Consider the following 21,678-nt stretch of genomic DNA (forward strand, 5'->3'; position numbering starts at 1 on the left):
GATGGCTCCTTCTGTGCCTGACGGTTATTGCAGTATAGCACGCCAGCTTGAGCCCAGTGCAGGCAACCGCCGGAGAGGAGAAAGGCTGTTGTGGCCAATGCGCCAGACCGGCCTGCTTAAACGCCTTTCGGAGTAACTCGACGTCGCGCTGACGCCACCTTGATCACTGCATTGCGGCTGCGTTCTAGTCTTCACCCAGAACTTCCTGGTCGCCTTACAATGTGTATTGCGATGAGCGGAAACCCTACTTTTCACCACAAGTCGTGCCAGCCGGCGGCAGCACCATTACCACTTCTTGTTTACGTCACAGATCGGTGTTGGTCTATACTAAAAATTCATATTTTGAGTGCACTTGCGTGCAAGCAGTGCACTACTGGTGCTTTCAAGCGGTTGGGTGCTCCAAATGCGACTTGTAAGACTTTTTAGTTTTTAAATTACTGCGATTAAATTGATGTAACCTGATTACTTTTTGAGGTATTTTTTAATGTATTATACAATTTCCCTGCTCTAGCAGATTACTTACGTAACGAATTACTTGGGAGCAGTAATTTTGGAGCAAAATATAAGAATTGTTTTTCAATTTACTTTCTTTTGAGCCACCACTGTTTCTCAGTGGTTATGGCGCAGTGGTTATGAAAGAACAAATAATGTGCATGCCGCATCTGGTGAGATAATTTGCTTCTTCTTTTAATCTCTTCGCTATGGGTTGGTTTTGGTTTTTGGGGTTTAAATTCCAATACAAGTAGGGCTATGAAGTACGACATAGTGGAGCGCTGCGGATAATTTAGACCACCTAGATTTCTTAAAAGCGCACTGACATCGCACAGTAGATGGGCCTCTAGCACGTAGCCTCCATCGAAATGCGACCTCCGCGGCCGAGATCGAATCCGCGTCTTTCGGGCTAGCCGCCTTGAGACGTAACCACTGAGCCACCGCTGTGACTTTGTTGCTTTGTTTCTTTGCATGCCAGAAAGGTAGAATGATATTTAAAAGTAATTTATTCAATTTCGGGAAGGGACATATTGTAACGTTAGTTTTTTGTAAGCAGTAGTTTTTAATGTAATTAAGTTGCTTTGACGCTTTTTAAAAGGTGTAATCAGTTGTTTGGTTTATCTCAAAAAGTGATTTTGCCACATACGCTGTTTTGAATAACCGCCGCATTTAGTTTCCTTTACCGCCGGCGACGGAGAGTGATAGGCCGCAGCAGGTCAGACGCTGTGAAGACCGCTCATTGACAGGACCAAAAGTGGGGTGCGCATGAGAGCCTCGTGGCGGGTCACTCGCAGGCTTGAATATGTGGCCGAAAATGACCCCATCACCCCTGCAACAGGCTGCGTCTGCAAACAGGGCGAAAGACGAGGCGCATTCGCAAGTGGGCTATAGCAGTCACTGAAACCGCTTTATTGGTGAGGGAAGGAAAAACAAACGACCATGTCGGCTTATTGTGCTTACGTCGCAGAAAAAGTGGTAAAGATGATGCGCTAAAGTGCCAACTATATGATGTGCCAGCCAGAGTTCTGTGAGGGCACGGGGAAGCATTTCTAATCTATCGCGGAATGGTTGTTGTGAACAACACAACATGGATAAAGCACGGCAGCGGGAAGCATATTACAAACGACCGTTGTGCATCTCGCAGTGTTCGTGACAAATAGAAAAAACGTGTCGACAGGTGGGCGAAGGTGCTAGCCATGAAATGGAGTCTATCAAAATACCCTAAGTCGATGGCCATGCGGTTTAATGGTCCCAAGATATATTTTTTAATCATTGTTTCAACGTTCGTTTCTGGCTTCTGAAATACCATCTGTTGGGCTATAAGGCGTGGTCGCTTTATCTTCGCAAGGAAACCATCCAGCATCTTGTCATCTACTCTGCGGGCCCTGGTACAGTCTAAACTGCGTTGCCTCTCATCCGCTATCCAACCAAAGCAGTGGCTGCAATAGGCACATCGCGCTAATTGCCGAAGGCAGCTAGGGGATGACTAATGCAGAAGAGAACAAAGGCGCACCGATCTGCAGTTCTAATATCAAGCAGTGCGCACATTGGAACAGGGGATGCGAGACGTATGGAGAATGCGCCATTGTAACAGATGTCGACAAAAGCCACTTCAAAAATTTTCATAGTGAAAGTTAGCCTCTGAACAGCGTTTTTTTTCTATTACTGGTGTGATTCTAGAGAGGAAAAAGTTTCTTATTGTCCAGTCGTGTTTTTAAATCTCTAAAATATGGCCTTTAGATATCGCTGATAAGGTCATATCACTAAATACTGGCCTCTCACTAAGCTGATATTCGAGCCATTCGTTGTTGAGAAGTATATGGTCTTAATCACTGCAATTCGTGTTTGACTTTTTTAGACCTAGAAGCCCTACACTTCCAACACTATTAGTCCAAACTGGCGCTACGTGCTTACCGCAGCTCATTTGCAGCAAAAATACTACACTAAATACTAAAAAACACTACACTAACCGTGAAGCATGTAGCGAGATTATCGCCGGTGGACTATCATTCCATGGTTCTACATCATGTGCAGCCTGGATGCTGAGGCTGAACCAGTAGAAGGTCCGGATCCTGCTCCATCAGCAGGTGGAGCAGACACCCATGACGGTGACCCCAAAGAGGAGGAAGCCAGTGGCGTCACCACCCGCGCTGGCCGACAGCAGCGAGTAAGAGGAGGTGGCCGAATAAAACGGTGAGTGAAGAGGAACGCCGACCTCGACGCGGAGTCAGTGCTTTTATGATGCGCGCGTACTTTTAAGCCAGCCGCTGCACTGGCTGGAAGGCATGACTTCATTTGTGTGACAGTCCTTTCCGTGTCAAACACTCCCGCATATGGGATTGGTGGCCGCAACCTCTTTCAAGACTTCTGGCACTAACAGACTGATGGCATGGATACAAATGAAGCGCAATAAACTGTTTTTCAAATCATGATTCACATAAGGAAAATATTATATTGTAATATGTAATGCATTTCATATGCTCAAGGAATGAACTGCGCTTTGCGCGTAGATATTTGTACCTAGCCGAGTTCTTTTATTCTTACCTGCGCCGAAGAGTGAAAATCAAAGTATGTACAAAAACTGGTGAGAGCAGAAGACTTTACAGATCGTAAATGCATCTTTTTGAGTGAAAAGTGTCCAGGAATTTGGTTATGTTTGCCGAGAAGAATATGCTGGGTGTTACAGCAAACTATTTCGAAATTCTGAAAAATGGAGTGGACGAAACAGAATGAAAATATTTCAAGGAGCAATCTCTCAGCCACTTCGGGCGCCTGTGTTTCGAGGAGTGCCCTAACCATCTAGGTAATTATTAAAATTTCTTATTTACCTTATTTATTAGGTGGTTAGCCGTAAGTGGGCGTTTGTAATAGTGGAGGAGAACTAAGGAAAAGCTGCTTCCAAGAGCGCTACAGCAGAAGGAAATCTAGTGCGTCTTTCTGCACTAAACTTAAACACAGCACACGAGCTGCTTAGGCAGCTCAGTCCTAACGCAACGCCTTGTGGTGACGTGATGCAGTGCCTGCGGAGAGGGGGGTGGCAAGTTGAACCGTATGCACTGGTAATTGCGTCGTCTCTAGGCTCAAGAAAAAGGAATAGGCATTGCCGACTACGTGGCCGTTGTTTTTGAGGGAGACAAGCGACGCTCGTTTACCTCCGCAAGCGGCGCTCTCGCTTTCCGCTGGTGACAAGTTATCGGTCGTATGTTATCAGGTCGGTCTAGGAGATGAAGTTCACGGGCAGCTGCCAGTACGATGGCCGGGATTTCACTCAACGGATACGCAGGGCACAAGAGTGTTGCTAACGCCACCGACTTAATTTCAAAGCGAAAGGTCCATATTTCGCGTGCACACCTTGGACGTTCTGTTACGGCGCAGATATAACCGCGAGGCGGCCTCAACTGATAGAAAAAGAAAAGAAAATTGTGGTGCACGTGGGAATAAAATCCGGGCCTCCCAATTGCGAGACAGAGACGCTTCCAGTCTGCCACGGCTGTTTTATTTTATTCATTACCTGAATTTTGCGAAAATTCAACTAGAATAGTACTGAGAAAACAGCGATTTTTTTCCTCTGGCGCAAAAGAATCTGCGGTCCAAGAGCGCCATGACACAAGGTATTTTCGGATTGCTCAAGGTGAGGTCAAATGCCCATCTCCGAAGCATTACACTCTTTTTAAACAGAGGGCCACGGCAAAGTAGCTTGTACCAATTGTATCACCGGTAGGTACACGGTGGCCCTGGGGATTGCACCCCGCACCTCCCGCATGCGAGGCGGATGCTTAAGCACAAGGCCTGCGCTGCGGTGCAAACATACTAAAATAAAGCACACACAACACATTCAGTATTGCGGATTTCTAAACAGCCAAAGACTGGTCTCGGCCAACTCAATTTCATGCGTCCCCAGAAGCGGCTCTACTATTGTGGGCTACTCATGAGCACGGTGCTCAGTTGGTTTTGCAGTCGATTTTTTGTATTGCGAGAAGCAAATTCATGCAATCTCGAAAATGAATGCTAGCCGGCCTTGTGTCTTTGTCATAATGGTGTGAAGGGGTATTTTTTTTGTTACGTAATGCTCAGAAGAATCAAGAGCTTCCACGTGACGCGCAGGGAATTCGTTATTTAAGCATGATGATGAGGATGCGATAACATATCATCTTAAAAGCGCGGCGACATCTGATTCGGAAGAGCTAGTATATGAAAGGCGTGCATTCGCACATCACCATCGTCAGTCTGACTACACCCACTGCAGGGCAAATGCCTGTAACATGTCTCTCCAATTGTGCCTCTCCTTTGCCAGCTGCGCCCACCCTATGCCTGCAAACTGCCTAATCTCATCCGCCCACCTAACCTTCTGCCGCCCCCTGCTACATTTGCCTTCTCATGGAATCCACTCCGTTACTCTTAAGGATGAGCGGTTTTCTTGCGTTTGCAGTGCATGCCCTGCTAAAGACCATTTCTTCCTCTTGATTTTGACTAGAATGTAGTTAACACATTTCCTTCAGCCACTTTGTCCACTTCCGGTCTCTTAACGTTACACATATCATTTTTCTTTCCATGGTTCGCTGCGCTGCCTTTAACTTAAGCTGAACCCTTCTCGTTAGCCTGCACGTCTCTGCCGCGTAGGTGGGTACCGGCAAGATGCAGCTGTTGTAGACTTTTCTCTTTGAGGGATATTGGTAACCTGCTATTGAAGATCTGAGAGAACCTGCCATTCGCGCTGCCCCCATTCTTTTCCGTCTATTTATTTCCCTCTCATGATCCGGATCAGCTGTTACTAACAACCCTAAGTAGACGTATTCATTTATTACTTCCAGCACCTCGTTGCCTATTGCGAACTGGTGTTTCCTTGCTAGACTCTTGAACATTACTTTGGTTTTCTACATGTTAATTTTGAGACCCACCGTACTGCTCTGTCTGTCTAACTGATTGACCATGATTTGCAGCTCATCTCCTGAGTGGCTTAGCAAGGCAGTGTTATCAGGGAATCGCAGATTATTTGGGTATTCTCTATAACCTTTTATCCCCAACAGTTCTCAATTCAGGCCTCGGAATACCTCCTGTAAACAGGCGGTGAATAGCATTGGCGAGATCATGTCTGCTTGCCTGACGCCCTTCCTTATTGGAATTTTATTGCTGACTTTATTGAGGGCTATGGTAGCTGTACAGTTCCTATATAATGTAGCGAAGAGAAAGTTGAAGTGCGATTGCCGCGTGCTGAAGACGACGCTGCTGCTGGCGGACCTGTGTACTGGTTCGTGTGTTCTTGTGCTCCGGCTATCACCAGCTGTGCTCGCCGACGTCCTCTACGTCAAGCAAGCCGTGACATTTGGTGGAGGTGCGGGGTTCGCATCTCATGCCACACACCCCGCCTCGAAATTCGAGCCCGGTAGTAAGTCCCGGCCGTCGGGTAATTCCTGGAGCCCTCAGGAGAAACAGAGACTCGCGCTAGCCGACGACAGCAAGGCCAGGATCGTCTACGTGCCTGTCACCCCAAGATCTGTCACTCCGTTCCGTGGCGATGGACTTGATGATGTTGAAGACTGGGTCCAGCACTATGAACGGGTAGCTCGACATAATGGGTGGACACCCGACCAATATCTGCAGAACCTGTATTTCTCCTTAGATGCCACAGCGAAATACTGGTTCGAGGACCACGAGGCGTCGCTAACATCATGGGAGATATGCAAGAGTGTTCTGCTACGCACATTTGCAAACCAGCATCGGCAACAGCATGCTGAAGATCTGCTCCACGCTCGTAACCAGGCTCTCACCGAGAGCGTGAGAAGTTTCGTCGAAGACGTACTGCGTCTGAGTGCCCGCGATGACCCTCGGGCTACTGAAAAGAAGAAGGTGCGGGCCTTGATGAGGGGTATCCGGAATGGCATATTTAGAGGCCTCGTTCGCAATCCTCTCACAGTAGCCGAATTCGTCGCTGAAGCTACCAACATGGAGCACGCATTGGCGACAAGAACCAGTCGCTTTCGGCGACTAAGCGCCCGTCCTGTTGTGTAAAGTCTTGCTTCGTCCGGCCTGAGCGGTGGTGGCCTGGCCGTTGTTCGCGAAAGTATCCGCGAAGTCGTCCGAGAGGAGCTGAAAAGGCTGTTCCCAGCTCCTGACCAGCATGCATCTGTCTCCATCGCCACGGCTGTTCGGGACGAACTGCGACTCGCAGACCGGAGGCCTGCAGACCGGACTGCAGACCGGAGGCCGCTGTGTTTCCACTGCGGTGAACCTGACCACTTATACCGCAACGGCCCGTACCGTGAACTCGGCCTTCGAGGTTTCAACCGGGCTGATCCGCGCCCCCGGCACGGTGAACATCCCCGCGATATACAAGACTACCTTCGACGCTCTCGATCGCCAGTGTCAGCTTCATCTCGCACTTTCCGGTCGCCGCCCCCTCGCCGATCATCACCCCCTTCTCGCAGATCTCGCCGTGAGAGCCTTTCACCACGTCGGAAAAACTAAGTACGGCGACGCCTGGAGATGGCGTTGCCGGTGTTGCACGCAGTAAAGAACCTCCGCCTACGTTGGAATGTCTCCGCACAACTAATGGCACCCTTGGAAGCGAAGACTATTCTGTGGCCTCTAGCAATGTAAACGTTTTAATCGACGGTCGTGAAGTAACGACGGTTGTCGACACGGGTGCAGGTTACTCGGTCTTCAGCAGCAACTTCTCTCGGCGTCTTCGCAAGGTACCATCCAATGGGATGGCCCGCCCATACGTACCGCGGGAGGTCCCCTCGTAAACCCTGTTGGCAAGTGCACTGCCCGCGTTGAGATTCAAGGTGAGACGTGCCCAGCCACATTCATGATCCCGGAGAATTGTTCCAAAGACGTTATTCTTGACATGGACTTTCTCCGTGAGTATGGCGCTGTAATCGACGTAGGGCGGAACAAGTTGACCCCCCGCGCACGTTCTTCGCCACCAATACCTCCTCGTGCCCCCCCCCCCCCCGCCCCCCCCCCCCCCGCGCTGCCATGAAAGTTGATACCCACCATGTTCACTTGCCGCCGTTGTCGACCGTTTTCCTGCCGGTACGAGCCGATACCACCGCACGTGGCGAAAGCGTTCTCGAAGGAAGTATTCAGATACTACTTTCGCTGGGCATTGGGGTAGAGCGAGAGATCACCAATGTTCTACGTGGCGTGCCAACGCATTTTAGTGACCAACTTCAGGAACGAGCCGCAGCACCTGACGAAAGGCGTAGTTATAGCGCAACTGGACGAACTTAGCGACGTTCGCGAAGCTGCTGCGCTGCCTGAAGAGGAGGCCCCGCCCGGTTCATGTGACATTACAACGTTGCCCCTGGACATCGATACCAAGCTTGAGCCTTTCAAAGTCTCGAACTGCTCTCGCTTTTGCAGCGATACCACAACTGTTTCGCGACGACATCCCGAGTTCGCCAGATGCCCGTCGCCAAGCAGAGAATTATTGTCGATACCGCGACGCCCCCGATTCGCCAACCGCCATACCGTGTTTCCTTGAAGGAGAGGGAAACCATACAAGAGCAAGTGCTCGAAATGATTAACGACGACATCCAGCCATCCAACAGTCCGTGGGCCGCCCCCGTAGTACTGGTCAAGAAAAAAGATGGGACCCTTAGATTTTGCGTCGACTACAGGCGACTCAATAAGGTGATCAAGAAGGACGTGTATCCACTACCTCGCATCGACGACACTCTCGACCATCTCCGTTATCCCCGCTATTTTTCGTCCATCAACTTGAACAGTGGATACTGCCAGATTGAAGTGGATGAGCGCGACCACGAGAAGACCGCATTTATAACACCGGATGGGCTCTACGAGTTTAAGGTCATGCCGTTTGGCCTGTGCACAGCACCCGCGACATTTGAACGAGTCATGGATACTGTGCTCGCCGGACTGAAGTGGCAGACGTGTCTCGTGTATCTGGATGACGTTGTCATCTTCTCCAGCACTTTCGCTGACCATCTTGTGCAACTTGAAGCGGTTCTTCAAGCTCTCCTAACCGCCGGACTCACGCTCAAGCCTTCGAAGTGCCGCTGCGCATACAGTGATCTGAATTTCCTAGGCCATGTCGTCAGCCGAATGGGTGTGAAGCCGGATCCAGAGAAAACGGCTGCCGTAGAATCCTTCCCTCCACCATCCGCCAAGAAGACTGTCCGCAGCTTTCTCGGCCTCTGCGCGTACTTCAGACGTTTCGTTCGCAACTTCGCCCAGATCGCAGCGCCACTTTACCGGCTTACGAAGGATAGTATGTAGCATTCCGCCAATTAAAGTACGCCCTTGCAGCGCCTTCTATACTAGGCCATTTCGATCAAGATGCCGACTCTGTACTCCACACGGACGCCAGGAACAAAGGACTAGGGGCAGTGCTTGTGCAAATCCAGGACGGCGCCGAGCGAGTTATTGCCTATGCAAGCCGAGCTCTTTCGAAGACGGAGGGCAATTACTCGACAACTGAAAGAGAGTGTCTTGCTGTAATCTTGGCGATCACCAAATTCCGGCCCTACCTGTATGGTCGCCCTTTTCGCGTCGTTACCGACCATGATTTCCTGGGCTGGCTTGCCAATCTCAAGGACCCCGCAGGCCGTTTTGCTCGGTGGAGCCTGCGGCTACAGGAATACGACGTAACCATCATCAAGAAATCCGGCCACAAACATCATGATGCTGACTGCTTGTCTCGAGACCCCGTGAATCCGGCACCAAGGGGCGATAACAACGAAGAGAACGGCTTCTTTGGGGCATTGGACACGGCAGGTATGGCTGCTCGGCAGCGCAATGATGCTCAGATTCGTCAGCTGATTGCACACCTGGAAGGCCACGAAGACGTGGTGGTGCCCCGCGTTTTCCTGCGTATTCTGCCGACGTTTCGGATTCTGCACGGCGTTCTGTACAAGCAGAACTTCGACAGCAGCCTAAGGTCATGACTCCTTGTTGTGCCAGAAGACTTGCGCGACGAGGTGACTGAAGCTTGTCACGATGATGCTACTGCTGGTCACCTTGGCTACAGCCGAACACTTGCACGTATTCGAGAGAAGTATTATTGGCCTCAACTTCCCAAGTACGTGCGTCAATACGTCAAAATTTGTCAAGAGTGTCAAATACGGTAAAGACCTTCTACACGACCAGCTGGTCTTCTCCAGCCGCTAGAACCACCGCATGCTCCGTTCCACACTATCGGAATGTGTTTTCTCGGCCCATTTACAACGTCGAAGTCGGGTAACAAGTACATTGTCATAGCCACCGAATAACTTACCCGATATGCCGAGTCCCGAGCACTTCCTTCTGCGACGGCTGCTGAGACCGCCCAGTTTTTTATTGAGTGTATTGTGCTCCGTCATGGTGCCCCTGCCGTTTTGATCACTGACCGGGGTGCCGCGTTTCTGACACAGCTCACACAGGAGATCCTCCGTCTCAGCTGCACCAGCGACCACCGAACTACGGCATACCACCCACAAACCAATGGGCTGACGGGGAGGCTGAACAAGACGATGGCTGACATGATCGCCATGTGTGTGGACGTCGCCCATCACAGTTGGGACGAGGTACTACCCTACGTTACCTTCGCTTATAATACCGCAGTCCAAGAGACGACAGGTATGTCCCCTTTCCATCTGGTGCATGGCAGACAGGGGACCACAATGCTTGACGCTATGTTGCGACACGAGCCGTCTGTCGACGTAGTCGATGATGCCTGTCTGGTCCGCGAGCGCGCGGAGGAAGCTCGGCAACTCGCTCGACTCGCTCGACAGCATACAGACGTTTGTCGGTACAATCTCCGTCCACGTGATGTCGATTTTTACCCTGTTGACAAGGTATGGGTCTAGACGCCGGTACGGCGTCGAGGTCTCTCCGATAAACTCATGAAGCGCTGCTTTGGCCCGTATACGGTTCTTCGCTGCATCGTTGAGCTGAACTACGAGGTGCTGCCGGAAGGACTGCGACCGCCGTCTCGCCGTTCGTCCCGCCCTGAAATTGTGCACGTTGTCCAGCTTAAGCCCTATAACACGCACTAATCGCCTGCATTTTCCACTGCCTTCTACATCGGCCATCAAGAATTCTGGGCCCCTGTGTGGTTTTCCGCCGCGTGATTGTTGCTCTCGGGACGATGCTTCTTTATAGGGGGAGGTAGTGTAGCGAAGAGAAAGTTGATGTTCGATTGCCGCATTCCGAAGACGACGCTGCTGCTGGCGGACCTGTGTTCTGAATCGTTTGTTTTGTGCTCCAGCTTTCACCAGCTGTGCTCGCCGCCGGCCTCTACGTCAAGCAAGCCGTGACGATATATCGTCCAGTATTTTGACATAAGGCTCATCTACACCCAGACTCAGCAATGCCTGTATCACTACTGAGGTTGCCACTGAGTCACATGCATCCTCAAAATAAACGAATTCTATATATAGGGGTTGGCAATATTCTGCGCACTTCTCTATTATATGATTGATAGTGTGAATATGATCTATTGAGGAATATGCTTCATGAAAGCCTTACTGATCATTTGGTTGATTAAAATCTAGGGTTGCGCTGACTCTATTAGCGATTACCTTAGAAAATATCTCGTAGGCAACGGACAGTAAGCTGATCGGCCTGTAATTATTCAAATCCTTGGTGTCTCCTTTCTTATCAATTAAGATTATATTTGTGTACGTCTGAGCCTTTTGTACAGTCTAGGTCATAAGGCATTACCTTTAGGGGACCTCTAATGTGCACAGCGACGCGAAGACATCAAGGGGACTGACTGACTGAAAAGCTTTATTTTCAAGACATACCGGGAGCAAGTGAAGCGTTTAATGGGCCGTTCCTTACAAACGCTGGTGGGCTGCTCATTACAGGAGCCCATATGGCTATTTTTTCTAGCAGAATCACCCGTCCGTCTTTCAACCAATGTGCTGTTACCTGATCCTTACCAGCTGCTTTTCCCCTTCGCATTGCCTCTAAAGCTTTATTTCCTCTTTCGTTATTGGCGGGATGACGCATTGCTGTGCGCTACTGTATCTCTATCATTAACGTTCTGATTACTTGGTTACTGCATACATTTGTGTAGAACTCTTCGGCTACTTTAACTATCTTATCCATATTGCTAATGACACTACCCCATTGTCTCTTAACGCATACATCTGGTTGTTGCCTATGCCTAGTTTCCTCTTCACGGCTTTGAGGCTACCTTCGTTGTTTAGAGCATGCTCGATTCTCTCCACAATAAACTTCCTTATGTTGGATAGCTTGCGCCTCCGCCTCAAATGTCAAAGGCTCTGGTTCGATTCCCAGCCTCTACACAGGGTTTTTTTTATTCGGTGAGTGTGCTAGAGGTTGACCACTTGGTTGGCCACGTGGTCGGTCACGTGGCGCGGAGCAGCTGCCGGCAGCGCGGCGCCGTGGCTGGTCACATGTTTCGTCACGCGGTTGGTCTCGTGACCAGTCACTTGGTTGGTCACGTGTAGTGGTTTCCAGAGGATGCGCAGTCCGGCGAGGCGCGCGCGGCGGCGACGGCTCCGGCGCACCAGCTGCTCGCCGTGGGACGTCACTGCTCCTCGCGCTTGCGCAGCACGGCTCTCCAGTAGCCACGCGAAACTGGTAAACCTCGGCCAGTGTACCTTACGCTACAAAATTCCATACCAACGCCGCCAGCAGGCTTTACATTAACAGCGGAATTTCGTAGAAGCATTTTTTGCGCCGCAGTCAGTTCTTAAACCCCACTGAGCTGAAATCGGACTTCGTTCCTGGAAACAAGGCTTAGAACTTCAGAATTCGACAACGTGACTAGGCATAATTTCTACATGTTTTACTTTACACTCTGATAATCTGACAGACTAGGGGCTGATAATAAAAATGTTGACTGCGGTGCTACCGTTCCCATTAGGCCGGCAGCCACACGCACGGCCCGGCCAGTGTACCCTTGTTAGCGCCCTATACAGGGTGTTTCACCTAAGGCTTTGTACAAATATTAAAAGAGGCTTTTTGAGTTAGAAGAGTGCTTGTTTGGGCATAGAATTCTGAGCGGTGTAGGATATCGCAGCGAAAGAAAAGGCGCGCGGCTCCCCGCCTTTCGTGACTGCAGAAACTACGTCTTCGCTTTAGACCTAGCGCATTAAAAAGTGAATTCATAAAAGGGGCCACATACAAAAAAGGTAGCCCGGAGCATAGTTCAGGCCACCACAATCATCCTAATACAGTGCATCTTGCCCTCTCTCTCCTTCTCATCATCATGTCTTCCCTCCTTCGCCATCACCTCACCCTGTCTTTCTTCCCTCGCCCTCGTCCTCATAAAAGTTCATGCGTCTATCCTCTCTCACCTTCACCTCACCGAGTGAAATCCCCATGAGGTGAAGGTGAAGGCGCCCTAATGAGGGCTCACCCTCGTGAGGATTCCCATCTCTGGCGCCAACATTTTAGAAGGCTATGGGATATTTGCGTTGGTGCTCTTGAAGCGGACAGCGCTAGCAGGCCATTTCATGTTTTGCAGGCATGATTCAGTGGAAGACGCAATGCACTATGTCGGCAGGAGATTAATGTCAATGCTTTGCGCCGGAATTTCAAGTCGCGATCTGAGACATGTCGCATTCGATTTCATGGTGGCGACAGATGAGCATTAATAATGAGTGGGGCGAATAAGCAAATCTGGCTGAGCGTTTTTGCATACTACATGCGACGATCCGTTACAGCGTGCGTATTGTCAGTCGTTACACCAGAGTTATAAGGTGCTAAAAGAGCAGCTAGAGTAGAGCGCCGCGACCACTTGGCAGAAGCGCGGGCGGCATATATAGACGCATCGTGTGACGGTTTTCTTGGCATTGTTGCAGTTTCTGCTGTACAATCAAACCTGTGCCAACGCTCCTTTTGAAGGCTCATGTAGACGGTAACGGCCAAGATACCCGCGCAAGTGCAGCACACCCACCCGGAGAACCTGCTACAAAAGCAGCTGGAGGACAGCGCCGCGACCAATTGACAGCAGCGCCTTCGGCGTATATTGACGCATCGTGTGACGGTTTTCTTGGCATTGTCGCAGTATCTGCTGTACAATCAACCCTTCGCCAGCGCTCGCTTTCAAGGCTCGTGCAGACGATAGCTGCCAATATACTTGCGCAAGTGCAGTTAGCCGACCAGGAGAAGCTGCTAAAAAAGCAGCTGGAGGACAGCTCCGCTTCCAAGTGGCAGCAGCGCGGGCGGCGTATATTGACGCATCGTGTGGCAGTTTTCTTGGCATTGTCGCAGTCTCTGCTGTACAGTCAACCCTGCGCTAGCGTTCGCTTTCAAGGCTCGTGCAGACGATAACTGCCAAGATACCTGCGCAAGTGCAGCACGCCTTCCAGGAGAAGGCGCTATAAAAGCAGCTGGAGGAGAGCGTTGCGACCACATTTGCAAAATTTTGTAGGTCCACAACGGAGGGTAACCGTGTTTTCAAAATTCTAAAAACTGATGTCGATATTACGTACAGTAGGCTGCCTGCCTCTGAATAATTAAGGAGCCTAAGAGTAATATATAAAAAAGTCAAGTATTCAAGATTGGTTAAGCAGTCAGCTACACTCAAGGTGTCTTAGCTGTATTATGAAGTACTAAACCACTGACAACAATGTTAAAAAAGCGTTCTTCTAATTAACAAGTAAAATTTTAAAAATTGTGCAAAAACTTAGGTGAAACACCCTGTATACATCAACGTCTTGAATGCTTGCGCTGGAAATATGAAAAATAGTTTGGTGTTTTGTTTATGATGTTTAACGTCCAAAAGTGGCTCATGCTCTGAGGGACACCTTAGTGGAGGGATGAGAATGTTTTCGACTACCTGAGGTTTTTAACTTGCACTGACGTCGCACAGTAAAATTGTCTGTAGCATTTCACATTCTGCCACCATGAAATTGCGACCACAGCGGAGCACAATAATCACCGAGCCGCCGTGGTAGCGCAAAGTAGGAAAGTTGTCCACCTGAGGTAGTAGAAGGTTGCTGTCGCATGCATATTTACAACCACAAAGTCAGGACGAATAAAATGAATCCCCAACTGCAGTCAAAGCAGAGGACGACATTAGAACGCCAGCCCAATCAGCAGCCAAGGTTGAAGTGTCTTTTTCCCCGTCTGATCTAAGTTGCTGAAAATGAGCGGCAGGAGAGTGCGGCGTACTATGAGATGTACTATGAACACGTTCGTCCACTGGCGCTATCTTCACCCTCTCGCCTACGGCGTCCACTTTGACATTCCCCATGCCGTGCAGAAGCAGCGTTAGCCAGACCGCTGCGAAATAAAGGTGATGGTGAGGGAGGGACGTTTCAAATCCAAGACTAAGGAAGTCAGTGCAGAAAAGAGGACACCTGCTCACCACTCCGCCTGCTTCTTGAACTCACGTGCGTAGTGGTGACCCTAAAGCTGGAAATTCGGAGATTAAAAAGTAAAAAGGCAGCAAACGGTCCTCTAGTGCCCGCCCTAATAGAGCCGGTTGTACGGTTCAAGTTCTGGGGCAGGTTTCCACCACTAAAATGCAGAATACGTACGGTTAGCACCGTAAGCACGCTCCTGCTTCAAAATATGCGATGTTATTGAGTTAATGATGGCGGTGAATCTTTTTGGCGCAAGGGCATCTGTGGCCAAACAGTGCCGTTGCATAAGTTTTTTTCTTCTACTCAAGGTGGGGTCAAAGACCTATTTCTCAAGGATTTCACCCTAAAGAAGCCGAACGCCAGGTAGGGGAAAGCTTGTATTCAATGTATAACCAGCCGCCACGGTGGCGGAGTTGTAATGGCACTCGGCTACCGGCCCGAAAGACGCGGCTTCGATCCCGGCCGCAGCAGTCGAATTTCGATGGAGGCGAAATTCTAGAGGTCCGTGTGCCGTGCGATGTCAGTGCACGTAAAAGAACCACAGGTGGCCGAAATTTCCGGAGCCCTTCAATACGGCATCCCTCATAGCCTGAGTCGCTTTGGGACGTTAAATCCCCCATAAACCATAAAAACCAATGTATAACCAGTGGGTACTCGGCAGGACTGGCGACCGAGCCTCGCACCTCCGGCATGCGAGACGGCTGCTCAGATGACTAGGTCACCGCTGCAGTTCATGTCCTTGCAGTTACTACGATTCGTTCACACTCAAAATTGTATGAAAACAGGAGCAGAAAGTGTACGTGACCTCTTCAATTCGTCCTTGTTTTTTCGCGCAGCTTTGAAGACGAACGACTGGCACCAGCAAACCTGCCGAAAACCATACTAGTTACAACGATTTCAACCTATTTTTCACGGTCCTTTAATCGATAACCTCGAGACCACCAGCGCCAGGTTTAAGACAATCCTTAGCTTGCTATACCTGCGTCACGCTAATCCGATTCCAGGTAGGAATGTGCCTCCCTCACCAGCAGTCAGCATTGCTTATATTTAGTGATCTAAATCTACAATTGCGACTTAGGAGCATGCCATGGCTCCGAAACGGAGTGCACCAGAAGACTCTTTACTGCCTTTAAACTCGCTATAGAAGAACACCGTGCCAGTGCCCCCCCCCCCCCCCGAAGATCGTGGTAGCATTGCCAGGGGCCGCCCACCATACAGTGCACGTCCGCTGTGTAGCAGCTTTGTCAGATGATCCTAAAGCAGACTACATATAAAGTTTTTGTGACTGCCGATGCACCAAAGTGGCCCTTGCTTTGCGCTCTTTATAAGTTTGTGTCTGTGATCTGTTAGTCAAAAGTCTCTCATCAGTGACGCATGGAGGGTTGCAGTTGTAAAGATGAGCGGGCCCAAATGAACTCCTTCAGCATTCTAATCCTTCACTTCAAGTCAGCGCAACAGGAAGCCATGGTCGTTCCATTCCACGAAATCCTTGCCTGCTACAGCTCCAGCAAAAGGCGGTTCAAGGTTTTGTTCGATACCAGAGCGTTCAAGAGTACGTGGGATCATGCTCCAATAATGAAAGCATCTTCAGAAGCTACATGAACACGTCCTTATAGATAACGCTCTCCTTACCCCACTAATTCTGTACATCTTCGAATGGCGTGACACAGCTCACTGTCCCCATTGTCAAGAGATTAAGGCAGGCATAGACCAGAGTCTCTATTGATGAAACACTGCCATTAGCTCTCCTTATTTCTCTCTACCCTACCCCTCCTTACTGGTGGGCTTGGCATCACTCGGGCTCGGCAGATTTTTGGTGGACCTTGGAAAAGCGAACGGTCTACCTTTCAGGGCTTTACTGCGCGCCTGGAATAGTTCTTTTCCTCAACCTCCTTCTAGATACACATGAATTAATACCACTGCGGGCTTGCCGATCCGGACATGTGAGAATAAGGACATAGACGACAATGAAAACCAGGCTTGGGACGACGTCATAGACACAATTGGAAATCAGAGAAGTACTTTGTAAACTGTTGTTTGTTACGTATTATAGCAGCCAGAGCGGGACCAGTGCAGCCAACCACCGGAGAGAAGAAAGACGGTTGCGGCAAAGTTCGCGAGACCTGCCTGGCTGAACGCACTTTTGAACAAACTCGACGTCGCGCTCACGCCGCCTCGATCGCTGCTTTGCCGCTGCCTTCTGGTCTTCAACCAGTACTCCCTATACGTAAGGCCAGAACTCGCCCTTACGTTTACGGTCGCCCGTTTATAGTCATGAGGGATCATCTCGCACGCTGTTGGCTATTTTCTCTGAAGGATCCAACCAGACGTCTTGCTCGTTGGGTCCCCCGCCTGCAGGAGTGAAACATTCATATCGGTTACCGCTGCGGCCGCGAACATTCGGATGCTCACGGCCTTTCCTGCTCATTATTCCGAGTGACTTGTCTCCACCATCCCTCAGCGTTTGTTTCGCCGTCCCTTGACATCTCGGACACGCCGTCTGAGCAGCGAAAAGATTCTATAATTGCCTCCCTCATCGCTTTGCTGTCGCCTTGCCGCCTTTCTACTTCTCGCGCTCTCCAGCGCCATGTGCACCACTTCGCCGTTCGGAATGGTTTGCACTACCGCCGTAACTCCTCCTGGTTATTCCCCGCCACCTGCGCTCTCACATCTGTGCCGGCTTCCACGCAGATCCCCAGGGTGTTCATGCCGGTTTGTTGGAAACATATGCACGCTTGCGTCTGCGCGTTATTAATGGCGAGACATGTACCGCTTTGTGCCACAGTACGTCCAATCTTGCCCAATTTGCCAACGACGGAAGACGTTGCCTCGCCTTTCCATTTCACTTCTGACGGCCATCGTTGATTCATCGTCGCCATAGACCACCTCGCCCGTTATGCCGAAACTGCGCCATTGGCGTCCGCTTCCGCCCGAGTGGTGTTGCATCTTTCAACCTTCATCAACTTATCCTTCGACAGGGGGCACCGAAAGAACTTCTTAATGACCGCGGCCGCGTCTTTCTTTCGAGTGTTGTCGAGGCAGTACTCTGAGAATGTCAACTTATTCGTCGCACTACTTCTTCTTGCCATGCCCAAACCGACGGCTTAGTTGAGCGTTTCAATAGCCCTTCCACTGACATGCTCGCTAAGTGTGTGGAGTGCCACCTAAGTGAAAGAAAATCCTTGCCTTCGTTACATACGTCTACAATCAACCTACTACTGGGTTCTCGCCCATTTTCCTTCTCTATGCTGGGGATACCACGTGCACCATGCACACCTCCTCCCTTGTCGCCGTGACGCTTCCTAATCCAAGCCACTTTCTCAGGCTGCTCAGTGCGCCGAAGAGTGCCGCTAGTTTTCCTGTGAAAATGACCACAGAAACACAGCAATGCCAGCCGCTCAACTACGACAGCTTCCCTACGGTGCCCTTCTACCATCCAGACTCGGTCGTCTGGCTCCGGGTCCCTTCCTCCACTCCCGACCTGTGCACGAAACTTCTAACCAGCGATAACGTTCATTACCGCGTCACTGTATAAACATCGGCGGTCTATTGCCTCATCCAGCCGCTCGCCTCCTCATCGAATCGGCGTCGTCGTGGGGGGAGGGGAGGGTTGAAAATTTCCACGCCATCCGCCTAAAGTCTTACTACGACCCCCAGGTTGAGTGCTCGCCTTGAGTCGCCAGGATGGCTCCTTCTGTGCCTGACGGTTATTGCAGTATAGCACGCCAGCTTGAGCCCAGTGCAGGCAACCGCCGGAGAGGAGAAAGGCTGTTGTGGCCAATGGGCCAGACCGGCCTGCTTAAACGCCTTTCGGAGTAACTCGACGTCGCGCTGACGCCACCTTGATCACTGCATTGCGGCTGCGTTCTGGTCTTCACCCAGAACTTCCGGGTCGCCTTACAATGTGTATTGCGATGAGCGGAAACCCTACTTTTCACCACAAGTCGTGCCAGCCGGCGGCAGCACCATTACCACTTCTTGTTTACGTCACAGATCGGTGTTGGTCTATACTGTAATTCATATTTTGAGTGCACTTGCGTGCAAGCAGTGCACTACTGTTGCTTTCAAGCGGTTGGGTGCTCCAAATGCGACTTGTAAGACTTTTTAGTTTTTAAATTACTGCGATTAAATTGATGTAACTTGATTACTTTTTGAGGTATTTTTTAATGTATTACACAATTTCCCTGCTCTAGCAGATTACTTACGTAACGAATTACTTGGGAGCAGTAATTTTGGTGCAAAATATAAGAATTGTTTTTCAATTTACTTTCTTTTGAGCCACCACGGTTTCTCAGTGGTTATGGCGCAGTGGTTATGAAAGAACAAATAATGTGCATGCCGCATCTGGTGAGATAATTTGTTTCTTCTTTTAATCTCTTCGCTATGGGTTGGTTTTGGTTTTGGGGTTTAAATTCCAATACAAGTAGGGCTATGATGTACGACATAGTGGAGCGCTGCGGATAATTTAGACCACCTAGATTTCTTAAAAGCGCACTGACATCGCACAGTAGATGGGCCTCTAGCACGTAGCCTCCATCGAAATGCGACCTCCGCGGCCGAGATCGAATCCGCGTCTTTCGGGCTAGCCGCCTTGAGACGTAACCACTGAGCCACCGCTTTGACTTTGTTGCTTTGTTTCTTTGCATGCCAGAAAGGTAGAATGATATTTAAAAGTAATTTATTCCATTTCGGGAAGGGACCTATTGTAACGTTAGTTTTTGTAAGCAGTAGTTTTTAATGTAATTAAGTTGCTTTGATGCTTTTTAAAAGGCGTAATCAGTTGTTTGGTTTATCTCAAAAAGTGATTTTGCCACATACGCTGCTTTGAATAACCGCCGCATTTAGTTTCCTTTACCGCCGGCGACGGAGAGTGATAGGCCGCAGCAGGTCAGAGGCCGTGAAGACCGCTCATTGACAGGACCAAAAGTGGGGTGCGCATGAGAGCCTCGTGGCGGGTCACTCGCTGGCTTGAATATGTGGCCGAAAATGACCCCATCACCCCTGCAACAGGCTGCGTCTGCAAACAGGGCGAAAGACGAGGCGCATTCGCAAGTGGGCTATAGCAGTCACTGAAACCGCTTTATTGGTGAGGGAAGGAAAAACAAACGACCATGTCGGCTTATTGTGTTTACGTCGCAGAAAAAGTGGTAAAGATGATGCGCTAAAGTGCCAACTATATGATGTGCCAGCCAGAGTTCTGTGAGGGCACGGGGAAGCATTTATAATCTATCGCGGAATGGGTGTTGTGAACAACAAAACAAGGATAAAGCACGGCAGCGGGAAGCATATTACAAACGACCGTTGTGCATCTCGCAGTGTTCGTGACAAATAGAAAAAACGTGTCGACAGGTGGGCGAAGGTGCTAGCCATGAAATGGAGTCTATCAAAATACCCTAAGTCGATGGCCATGCGGTTTAATGGTCCCAAGAAATATTCTTTAATCATTGTTTCAACGTTCGTTTCTGGCTTCTGAAATACCATCTGTTGGGCTATAAGGCGTGGTCGCTTTATCTTCGCAAGGAAACCATCCAGCATCTTGTCATCTACTCTGCGGGCCCTGGTACAGTCTAAACTGCGTTGCCTCTCATCCGCTATCCAACCAAAGCAGTGGCTGCAATAGGCACATCGCGCTAATTGCCGAAGGCAGCTAGGGGATGACTAATGCAGAAGAGAACAAAGGCGCACCGATCTGCAGTTCTAATATCAAGCAGTGCGCACATTGGAACAGGGGATGCGAGACGTATGGAGAATGCGTTATTGTAACAGATGTCGACAAAAGCCACTTCAAAAATTTTCATAGTGAAAGTTAGCCTCTGAACAGCGTTTCTTTTTCTATTACTGGTGTGATTCTAGAGAGGAAAAAGTTTCTTATTGTCCAGTCGTGTTTTTAAATCTCTAAAATATGGCCTTTAGATATCGCTGATAAGGTCATATCACTAAATACTGGCCTCTCACTAAGCTGATATTCGAGCCATTCGTTGTTGAGAAGTATATGGTCTTAATCACTGCAATTCGTGTTTGACTTTTTTAGACCTAGAAGCCCTACACTTCCAACACTATTAGTCCAAACTGGCGCTACGTGCTTACCGCAGCTCATTTGCAGCAAAAATACTACACTAAATACTAAAAAACACTACACTAACCGGAAGCATGTAGCGAGATTATCGCCGGTGGACTATCAATCCATGGTTCTACATCATGTGCAGGCTGGATGCTGAGGCTGAACCAGTAGAAGGTCCGGATCCTGCTCCATCAGCAGGTGGAGCAGACACCCATGACGGTGACCCCAAAGAGGAGGGAGCCAGTGGCGTCACCACCCGCGCTGGCCGACAGCAGCGAGTAAGAGGAGGTGGCCGAATAAAACGGTGAGTGAAGAGGAACGCCGACCTCGACGCGGAGTCAGTGCTTTTATGATGCGCGCGTACTTTTAAGCCAGCCGCTGCACTGGCTGGAAGGCATGACTTCATTTGTGTGACAGTCCTTTCCGTGTCAAACACTCCCGCATATGGGATTGGTGGCCGCAACCTCTTTCAAGACTTCTGGCACTAGCAGACTGATGGCATGGATACAAATGAAGCGCAATAAACTGTTTTTCAAATCATGATTCACATAAGGAAAATAATATATTGTAATATGTAATGCATTTCATACGCTCAAGGAATGAACTGCGCTTTGCGCGTAGATATTTGTACCTAGCCGAGTTCTTTTATTCTTACCTGCGCCGAAGAGTGAAAATCAAAGTATGTACAAAAACTGGTGAGAGCAGAAGACTTTACAGATCGTAAATGCATCTTTTTGAGTGAAAAGTGTCCAAGAATTTGGTTATGTTTGCCGAGAAGAATATGCTGGGTGTTACAGCAAACTATTTCGAAATTCTGAAAAATGAAGTGGACGAAAC

At 49.5% G+C, this 21,678-nt stretch overlaps 1 long non-coding RNA gene across 1 annotated transcript in view; it reads left to right on the plus strand.

The window, feature by feature from the left end:
* The first annotated feature begins 2,531 nt into the window (after positions 1-2,531).
* Positions 2,532-21,678, plus strand: part of LOC144112501 (uncharacterized) — a 37,563-nt gene continuing 18,416 nt past the window's right edge. Inside the window, exons 1-2 of the long non-coding RNA XR_013310284.1 lie at positions 2,532-2,685; positions 20,987-21,145. This is a non-coding gene — a long non-coding RNA (uncharacterized LOC144112501). The remainder of the gene's footprint in view (positions 2,686-20,986; positions 21,146-21,678) is intronic.

This window comes from Amblyomma americanum, unplaced genomic scaffold (genome assembly GCF_052857255.1).
Source record: "Amblyomma americanum isolate KBUSLIRL-KWMA unplaced genomic scaffold, ASM5285725v1 scaffold_298, whole genome shotgun sequence".
In the NCBI taxonomy this organism is placed as follows: domain Eukaryota; kingdom Metazoa; phylum Arthropoda; class Arachnida; order Ixodida; family Ixodidae; genus Amblyomma; species Amblyomma americanum.